The sequence below is a fragment of the Ammospiza caudacuta genome, chromosome 3, assembly GCF_027887145.1.
Source record: "Ammospiza caudacuta isolate bAmmCau1 chromosome 3, bAmmCau1.pri, whole genome shotgun sequence".
Lineage (NCBI taxonomy): Eukaryota > Metazoa > Chordata > Aves > Passeriformes > Passerellidae > Ammospiza > Ammospiza caudacuta.
In genome coordinates this window covers 71,534,448-71,545,364 of record NC_080595.1, presented here as the reverse complement: position 1 = coordinate 71,545,364, position 10,917 = coordinate 71,534,448, and positions in this window count along the sequence as shown.

The following is a 10,917-nucleotide window of genomic DNA, read 5'->3' as shown; positions in this document are numbered from 1 at the left end:
TTACCTTGGCCCTTTTGTCTCAGTGGAAGATCAGCATGTACATATGAACAGAGAATTATTTTCTTTTCCATAATGATTGAACCCAAATGTTATTTTACCTTTGCCAGCTTTGTGTAGGGTGATGTGCCATCTTGCATATTTATTTTCCTGGAGTGATGCCCAGAAGTATGCTATGTTTTTTCTTGCTCATGTCTCACGAGCTTTATTTATGAGTTGAGTACACCAGGTTTTCAGTCCCTGGGGACAGGCCTACAAAGGAAATCTGTGGACAGTATTTAATACATACAAGTATGAGACCAGTAAAAAGGCAGCTGCTGAATGGCACTCCAAATTGATTCACACTTTCAGACTAGATTGTGGATAAGTTAGCATCCATGATTTAAAGCACAAACACCTTTACCTGTTTTGTCATGTAGGAGGAAGGCTCCTTTATCAAGAGGAAATGACTGAATGTGCAAATTTTTGCTTGGTTTACAGATCTAAAATTCCATTGTTCTCTGATGACTGAGTCTAATAGTAGTATTGTTATTGTTATTGATTCTTACTGATTGCATAGAACCATGTTTTGAAGATACCTTTTTCTTGCTATTAGATACATGGATTCCCTTTGGCTGTAAAATAAATCAAGATAAGGCCCTCTTTCTCACATGGCATCACAACTGATGAGTTCTGAGAGGTGTATTATCCCTTCAGTTATAGCCTGCAATCCTATTAATTGAATAATAGCATGGCCTGGGGAAACTTAATGGCTAGTAAGAGTACATAGGAAAGCTCACATACGTTTTGATGTACGTTTTAAACTGCTGTTGTGTTTCCAGGTTGGATGCTTGGAAAAAACACAAACAGTTTTTACCATCCTCTAGGACTTTTTTGAGATGCCATAATTGCTGGACCATTCTTCAAAACAGAGCTGATGGACAAGCCAAGGAGCAGGGCATCTACCCCCCAGCAGTGCTGTAATTCATCTGACAAGTCCACTTGATATTCCTGCCTGTGTTCTTCCTCTGGCACATGTTTCCTGCCTAGATCTCTGTGTAACAGCTGCCCTGGGTGTGATGAGGCTGTTGGCTCATATAGCACGTTAACACCTTGGCATTCTACTTAAGGATGCTGCTGGACTTGCCTCTGGGGCAGCTGTGGTGTCCGTGCACACTGCCAGCCTGGGGTCTCACCTGCAGGGCTGTCTGTGTGTCTGTGCACATCTGAGGTTTGGCAGCTGGTATTTAGTGAGGGGGTTTAGCAGGGGATGTGGCACTGCTCCTGGGCACGGGAAGCACATGAGTGGGGAGCACATTCAATGCCAGCCATAACCAAAACCACTCTCCCAGGTGCTGTGCCAGAGCAGGCTTTCCAGTGATGGTGCACAGGTGATGGTGAGATGGTGATGGCAACTTGTGTGCCAGGCTGGGCACTCTTGTCTTGAGGCAGGCAGGAGGGAAATGCAAGGGCTGTACATCTGATGGAGGTGATGCCTTGTGAAGGCTGACCTAGAAGACAGGCTAGACAGAGTTAAAGAATAGAGTAGGTATTTATTAAAAGGCCTCAGTAGATACACCCTGGGCAGTACAAGAGCCCAGCCAGGGCTACACCCAAGGTGAACCCAAAATGGTCACAAAATGGATGACCGGTCACGGGGTCTCACACTTTTATAAGTTCTGGTCCATTAGCATACTGGAGTTACTGTCCAGTTACAGCTTTAGCTTATGAAGTCCCACCCTTCTTGTTTTTCTCTCTTCAGTCCACTGTTGTTTATGCTCTTGGGCCTGAAATTTGCATCATTTGTCCTTGGCCCCCAGCTAGAGAAGGAATTGTTTTGTCGACCTACTCTGTGAAGAGAGTATCTCACTATCCCCTAATATGAAGCTCAGATCTACACACCAAAGAAGTACAAAATCTGCAAAAATATAAAAGCTAAAACCTGAGGCATCAGAGGAATTAGTACTGCCAGTGTGGTTCCACTCTGTGGCATTGGCAGCTATCAGACCCACTGGTGACAGGCAGGACAGAGCTGCTGAGGTGTCCTGCCAGGTGTCAGGTGACCCTTTACCCTCTTGTTTCTACTGACACCTGAACTGCCAAAGCAATCCCCTTTAAGGCACTTCACCCAGTGACCCTAAAGAGCTGATTACTCAGTGGGATGATGGAGCAAGGTAGCCTGAGGACAGGCATTACTGTGGGCTGGCTTTGCAGCCTCTGCCATCTCAGCTACTGCTCTGTAAAGCCTGGAGCCTGGACTGAGGGAAAACCAGTCAGTAACTAGCTTAAAGGAAAGGGATGCCCTCATTGACCTTTTACTGAATTAAGGCTCCCAGGTAATACCAATTACCTCACTTAAGTGTCCAGCACTTGTCTACCTCTCTTGGTGCTTCCTGACATCTTTACCACACCCAGCTGAAACATTTGCCTGCTCCAGCTGACACCCCAGCCAGGGATATGGCACAGGCCTTGAAGAAGCAGTGCTGTAATTTATGCTGGCTAACAGGACAGGAAGCAGTGCATCCATCCTCTGCTTCATGCCAGAACCAGGATGCCTTTTGCAGAGGTGCTGTAGCTTGTTAGGCACAGACAGCTTGGGAGGGTAAAGAAAAGAGGCTGTGCTGCTGAGAAGGAGAAAAAATGAAGCTGCAAACTGGGGGTGAGGAGAGAGCAGAGCAGATGCTGATGCATTACCTTGGTTCATTGGTCCTACAGGTATTGGCCAGGCCAAAACTGCAAGGGATGCTCTCAACTGTGGCCTGCTGTTCTTAAACAAACCAAATTAGCATATGTTACTTGTGAGTTTAAGTTCTTTTTTTAGTTCTTTGGGGTTTTTTTCCCTATAGCAACCTTAAAGATCATCTAGTTCTAACCATAGCCATGTTTGTTTGTATTATTTTGTTTTCTTTAATAACAAAGAAATCATTTAGAAGCATGACTAGACTTTCTTGCAAGTAGTTACATTTAGCTGTAATCTGCCTGGTGACTTGTAGGAGAAAAATTGCACTAGTTTGAACTGGACTGAATAGCAAGGATACTTTAATCTGGGACAGCAAAGAGAAAATTGTATAACATTGTTATGTGTGTCCTGAGTGGGAGAAGCCAGTGAATTCATGATTTTTTCCATCTTTGTAATCAGTTTGTTATGCAGAGAGCAGTGCCATGGGATTCTGCATTTTATCTGCTGGGTTTTCCCTGGCAGCATCTGAAGAAGTTCATTATAAGTGTTTATCACATGATGCACTTAATCAAACCACTGAAACTCAGAATAAGTCATTCTAATAAGACCCTTCAGAGCTGCCTCATAAGCTACTTACTGCTGTCCCCTTCCTTGGTGAGTGTACAATGAGTTTCCTTGTATCCCAGTCCCTGATACAGGAAGTTCATTATCCCCAGCCCGAATTCAGACGTAAAGAAAGGAAGCAGGGCTTACAAAGAAGTGACAGTGATAATTTGCAAAGGATTTTAGTTAGCCACTCAAATCCCAGATAGAGTCAGACTGTAAGCTCTTCGTTAGAGCAGCCTTCTGGTATACAGCATTAGGCACAAGGCAGCTGTATCTGCATAGCTGCTTCTAATATTATAAAATGCAGACAACACACAAAAGAATTATGAAAAATTCTTCTTTTGATTAGAGGTTTCCTAATGGAAGGGTGGGAGAGAAAAGGGAAATCAGAACTGATAGCATGCTTTTACATCTTGCACATCTACAGCATGATAGTCAGAGCTGATAGCTGGGCTGATGTGAAATGCCTTTGCTAAATCTCCATGTGCACCGAGGGTTGAGGCACTGAGACTGGTCTGACAGCTCTGGAGCTCACAGACGTGCTGCTTGCAACCTGTGCTTGTACCCCATATGTCTGGTAGGATAAATGCCTTTCCCTGTGATGTACCTAAGAAATGTCCTGGTTGTAGGGGTAGGCCTAGGACACCTCATTTTACTGAGCTCTGCCACAAACAATGTGCCACCAGATTTCCTGGCACTCGCTGGATTTTCTCACCAATGCTGTTTCACAGACAGTGTCTCATCAAGGCTTGTCTTCTTGCCCTCTGCAAAAGACCAGTTTGGGCATCACCACAGATGTAGGCTTAGACCATACTTGATATAGAAATGCCCTGGAAGTTTTGCCCAAGCACTGCCCTCTCTCCATACAACAGCACTGCTGAACTACACCTCTCATTTCACATCATATGAAGGCAGTACAGGGCCACATCACATCCAGTGTTGAATTTGTGTAGGGATGCACAGGCTGAGCCTGATCTGGGTCCCTGGATGAACATTTTTTTTTGTAGTGAAAAAAGCTGGGGCTTGGAAAGTTGGGGCCTGGAACATCGGGCTGTTTTAGACAAAGTTACTCAGTAAGACATCAAAACCAGGGAAGTGTGCACAACTGAGAAATATGGGCAACAGAAAAACCATAACCTGGTTTGATGAGGATGATGCTTTTTCCCTCATACTGCTCCATTAAAGCAAGTCACAAAATTCTGTCACACTGTCTGGGCATTGCTTTGAGGGAGTGGTGAAACCTGTCTCTCCAATGCCAAGTCCATCCAGCCCAGAGCTGAAAATTCAACCTGTTAATTGCTCCTGGGAATAATTAACTCTACCCTGGAGTGAGCAAGGAGTCTTGACTACATCAATCAGTGTTAGGGTCTGAGATGTGCAGTTTGCATTCCTTGTGTTTTGCATGTGCACCTCTATACCTGTCTGTCTTGCCTTGATGCATCTGTCTCTTGACTGCTGGTATGCTGGTATATCAAATTGTCATCAGTGTGACTGTGTCCTCAGGAGGGACTGTGCTGCTTTAGTAGGTTGGTTTCCAACTACTAAGTTAAAATGGGACACAAAAGCCTGGAGGAAGATACTGGTTTTCTCTCTTTTTCCTCTTCTTTTTAAAAATAGTAAGTGCTAAGTTATTTTACCTCTTAAAAAAAAAAAAAAAGAAAAGAAGAGACCAAAAGAGATGAGTCTATGCTAGCTGATTAACTTTGCTACTGCATTCAATTCTATTACAGTGTAGTTCCCTTCTTCTTTCTCACTTCTTTATTGTACTCTGTCTGTCTTCTCAGGTGCTATTGTGCCTATTTTAAGAGCTCCCCTTCATCTCTCTTTTGGGATAGTCTTACTGCTGGCTTTTTGCTGTTTCAGCTTCTGCACAGCTGGTGCTTCAAGGAAAAAACTGTCTCTTGTAAGGCTGTGAAGAGAATGGACCCATAAAAATCAGTAATTTTTGTATGTACATGCTTCTTTCATCAGTAAGTTTTCAACACCCTTGCCTAAATGGCCGCTTTGCTATTATCTCAGCTTCTTAGCTAAGGAGGCTGCAGAAGAGTGAGTGGGTAACTTTCTGCTGTCTGCAGCAATACAGTAGTAAAGTGAAGAATAAAAAAAAAAATCTCTGTTTTCCAAACAATTCTCTGCCCTGTATGTGGGGAAAGCCAGTCCTGAGCATCTGGAACCATTGCTGGTAGGGATATTTTTAGTCTGCTGTGAAGAGGGGTGGTCAGTTGTCCTCTGTATACTGTTGGTTTGGCATTTGGGAGCCACTAGTGCCTTATCAGTGCTGAGGATGGATTTCAGTGTCTCTGTAGAGTCTGTGTGGGGGGAAGTTCTGAGAGGAGGACTGTGGTGGGAGCATCTGGCTGTGTGCATTTGCACATGAGTGAGATGCACACAGCACCCACTGAGAACTGATGCTACCAGATACTGATGGACTGGGCTTGGTCAGTGCCAAGCTGGGCTCAATTCCCTCTCCCAGCCTTGGAGTGAAAGATTCTTTAATGCACTCGCTGCTTCTGGGATGTTCAGCTCAATCCCCAGTAGTGTTACCTGTTTAGAAGTCTTTCTCACTGAATTTCTGCCTTTGAAGACTGCAGGGTTTTTAACAGTGGACTGCAGCACCTGCTGCTTGCTGGAAATCCCAAGGCTGGCACAGGAGCAGTGCAGTGCTGAACGTGGCAGTCACAATGCATCACATTCACCAGATTTTCACTGGGTGTAGCTGATGAAAACCAGAACAGACATGCTGTAAGGACTGTCAGCCCAAGTAAAGGAGGTAACTTTGAAGAAGGCCTCCAAGATAGTATTTCCAGAATGTAATTCCTTAGGAAAAAAGTGGAAAATCCAAAGAATGGAGTACAGACAGAATGAGCTCACTGCAGATGCTTGTAATGATTTTTTAAAAATCAATTTTAGTTATTAATTATTTTAGTAGTTTTTTGGGTGGTGGGGTGTTTGTCCAGTGTCTGCCGTTACAGTACCTTCTTCTGCACACCAGAAAATCCACACTTTTGAGGTTCTCTGGAGCTTTTCAACAGTGTGCATTTCCCCATTCTTAGAAGAGTGGTGCAAGTCAGACAGAGAGGGCTTCATCTGCCCAACCATCAAAGTAGGTCCTGGGAAATGTCCTACTCCTTGGCAGGTCCCCCTTCCACAACAGCCAGTCCTGGAGGGATTTAAATCCACTGGGTTCATCCAAGTTTCACCTGAGATTCCCTGGATCTGTCCATTAGCCCTAAGGAGTTGGTGTCTGTAGAGGTTGCTGTGAAATTCCCCTTACCCCAGAGTTAGGTGGGCAAGCAGGCGTTTTCCCCTCACTCTGGAAACTGGAGAAGTCCCTGATACTTTTCAATAAAGAACAAATGTTTTTAAAAACCCTGCCTTTGCTGCTGGTGACATTTTTCCCGTTTGCATGGATCTGTGCAGTGGCATGCAGTGCTCAGAGCCACGATGCAGGGAGTATGTGTGTTTGTATTTGTTTGGTCCCCTCCACATCAGCGAGCCCTTGAAATGCAGCCCAGCTGGCAGATCTGGTTAGGCTGGGCAACTTAGCTTTAGATGGTTTTTTGTTTGTTTACAAGTGATCTTGGCCACAGACAGGGACACACAGCTGGTGGTCTGTGCACTGTTCCATGATCAGGCTGAGGCTGGGCTCTGAGCCCATGGAGGCTGGAGTGGGGCTAAGCAATTCCATCTTATTCTTGGCCTCATTTAGTGGGGGATTGGACAGGCTGCTACTCTGCTGCCTTCTTCTGTGCTCTGGCATCTCAGGGCCTGGTTTGGCTTTGCCTCTGTGGGCAGCAGCATCCAGCACTCCTCTGCCATGGCAGTGGAGCCTCTGCTTGCTCAGGTGTCCTTCCCTGCAGCCCAGAGAACATCTCTTGCTATGAGCAATAACTTGTAATACAAATACCACATAAACGCAGGCATTTCTCTTCTGCACTGGTTGTAATATGCACGTGGGAGAGGTGTGCCTGATGTCTCAGAGAGGGTTTTGCAAGTGACTTTTGTGAGATGTTCATGTGCCAGTGTGGTGCATGCTGGCTGAGGGGACTGTGTGAGCATCCATTGCTCGAGGAGAAGTGACACACTGGAGCTATGTAGTGATACTGATGTGCTGTGTGCCAGCCTGGCACTTCTGCAGAAGACCCATGCTGGGGGCTCTGGGGAGAAGCAGCAGTGCCAGCCCATCAGTACTGCAAAGTGGGTGCTGTGGCAGTGCTTCCCTGCAGCAACATCGTGATAAAAGGTGGTGGAGGAGGAGGCTGACAAAAGCTGTGACCTTCCAGGCAGGATCTGTTTCCCAAACACAGGTGAAACATTATCAGATGTGGGCATGGAGGAACCTGTTAAATTAGAGCCAAAGTGTAACAAGGGAGATGTTTGCTTTGGAAGATAAGGTGTGCCTGTTCTGCACTGAAGGAGGGAACCCCCTGAGACATGTTTCACTTCATTGCCACAGCAGACCTCTGGCACTGCAAGGCCACAGAGCTCCCAATTCCTCTCTCTCACATCCCCTTCCCTTTTAAGACAAGGGGTGTCTGTCAGCTTTACCAGTGCCTCCATCTGACAACCCAGAGCATCCTAAATGGTGGGAATTGCTCCTTTTCTTATCTCAGTGAGGAGCTTCCTGACCACACTGCCCAAGTTTGCTGCCCACACTGATGCTGTTATTGAGATGCCCATGTCTTTGCTACCTGCAGCCTGGTCAGTGGCTGGAGATGAGGGAAAGGCTCTCAGCAAGGCACCCTTTGGTGGAGCTGTTTTTATGAGCCAGTTTCATTACCTGCCTTGCTGGTGGCCCCAGAGAGGCTGCAGGGAAGTCCGCTGATTTATTTTCTTAAATGGCATCAAATGATGCCATTTAAGACCCTACCAGGAGCAAATGAGCTCTTAGGGCAGCATTTCTTGTCCTGTGTACAAGGCTTTATTAAATTAACTTTGTACTTGAATCACCCTCTCTGGAGAGGTCCAAATTAACTGTGGGATAAAATTTTGCACCCCTATTTTTGTCACACAGGTGACTTGCACAACAAAACCTTTACATGCATTAATGTCATCTGAATTTTGGCAAGCCTCCAAAGCAGGCTGTCTCTAAATCCTGTATTTCTATCTTAATGCTGCACTCATCCCAGTGTTAAGTATGTAATTCTCTTGCTTTGCTTACTTTCCATGTTAGGGACAATGGATTTCCTTTCCCACACACCCCTTGCAAATTTACAGGTGCTGTGAGAAAAACCCCTGGTGCTGTCGCCATCCAAGTGATGCCTTTTGCCTCTGTGGGCACCTGCAGCTTGGCAGCTCCAGCTGGGCAGCAGCACTGCCAGTCTGCAGGATGGAGCCTTGCATCCTTTCAGCTGCTTCTCTGTTATTTGCACTTAATAACTGACTCAAGAGTTCATCTACAAATATATATTTAGGGCTGCTCTTGGTAAATTTTCCCTCTCTCAGCCACAAAGCACTTGTTTTCTGCAATTTCCTTTTTGTATTTTCCCTTAAACCTAATCCATTCTAACATTAATGCATTAGTTTTGAAACAGCTGGTGTATTCTCAGCCTCTTCTTCTTCCTTACCTGCTGATTATTTCTTTTTTCTATTTTCCTTTCCTCACCATCCTCTATACTTCTGCTGTTTGCAAAAATCTCTCCTGCCTCTCCCTCTTCACAGCTCCCACCATCTGTCTCTCTACAAATACAAAGCTTTAGGGGAAATGATTCACTAGGCTGCTAGCTCATTACTCACACTCTCCCCATCATGGTTTCTGTCCTTGTAGGATGCTCTAACTAATGTAAAGATCAATGAATCCTGGGAATTCTTATTCGATTAAAAAAAAAAAAAAAAAGGCCCCAGCAGTTAAATAGATTGGGCTCTTTGTACTTCCCAAACAGCAAAGCTTAGTTTTTCTTCCTCACTCTGCTAGTATTGTTTTGCAGAAAAGGATCGTTCAAACAGAATAGAAATAATCACCAGACCATTTAATGCAACCTTGTGCATCACATGATGCAGGAATTGCTTAATGAAATTCCCTGGCCCAAACCAAGCAAATCTGTGGTAAATCTAGAGCAGATATTTTCAGATGACAGCCAAAATGATGAAAGGAATTCACTACCCAGCCTCACTAATCATTTTGAATGCTTAACTGCACTCCCTAATACGCTGCTTTGCAAACAGCTAAACTGACACAGCCTCATTCCCCACGTGCTTCTCTCCTGCAGACTTGTGCAGGCTGTGAAGCCCAGGAGGCCTCCCAGCCCCCTGCCAGGGCCAGGGTGGCCAGCTGTCCACCTCTGGGAAGAGACCAGAACCTCTCCCTCCTCAGCGTGTGGGTTTGGGGCTCGCTCTTTGCTTGGGGAAGTCTTTCCATGAAACTCACAGGCACTTATATCTTTGAGCCCTCCCTATTAAATGTGGCAGAAATTGGCTAAGAGGCTCAGAAGCCAATTGAGACAGACTAATTCATAGTGCTAGAACACTTCAGATAACAGAGACAGCCATACTGAGTTGGCAGATAATGCCCCAGCATTTCAGAAGACTCACTGAACCTGGAGGCTGGGCTCGATGTTGTAGTGCACTCCAGGTGACCCCAAATGTCAACCCACATCCCACTCCTGTGTTTACTTTGGTGATCATTTAAGATAAATTTCTGTCATGATTTTAGGCTGTCACCACATACTAGAAAATTATTTTCTTAATAGAAAATTTATCACATGAAAAACAGACCTCCCTTCCCCACATGTAAGTAGGTGCCAAGAAGTGCCACTGCCTAACACAGTTTTATTGTGCCCTCTCAGGAAGCTGCTGGCACATCAGGTATTAGCCTGTTTCAGCTCTTTAGCTTCCCTTTTGAAACTGGAGTGGCAAGAGCCACAGAAAATACTACAATAAAAATCATTGGAGTTGACAACACTGAATACACCCTTCTCTTAAATGGCTGCAATTATTTTTGCACAAGTCTGCTGAAGGAAAATCTTAATTTTTTCTCCATAAGCACCAGAAAGCATGTGCTACATCAACACACCATGCTGGCACCACCTCCACGGAAAGCTAATTAAATAATTTGGATACTGTACTAGGAGTATCAACTTCTGGGCTAATTTTCTTTTAGGCTACCAAACACATGTACTTTTTTATAAAGCTGTGTTTGGGTCATTCCATGACAAATACGAAAGCTGGGGAGGATTGGTATGACTGCTCTAAAGAATAAGGGCTGCAGAATTTTAAGCCAACAGGGTCCACTGTTACCTCAGTAAGATCAAGGCTGTTAAAAAACAAAAAACCCTCACCAAAGTCATGCTTTTGTGGTCTGTTAAAATATGTTTAATTTTAGCAGATGTGATGTTGTTGAGCCATCCTGATGGCCAGCACCCTGTGGCCCTCCATCTTTGATTACTTTATTGTTCCATACTGCATACTGCAAGTTGTAGGAGTCAATGTTCTTTCTCTTAACAATTGCTGGCTTCCCAAATGCCAATTGTCCTTTGACATGCTCTGTTTTAAATAAGGGCTGAAGAGCAATAGTGAGGCTGAAGGCCTGCCATAAAAAACACTGCAGTGTTCCATGGCATTGGCAGCATACATGTGGGCATGCATTTAGCTCTCCTTGTGGGAACTATTGCTGCAGCAGGCTGGAGGTGTAAGGAAAGGGAACTCTAGAGATTCCA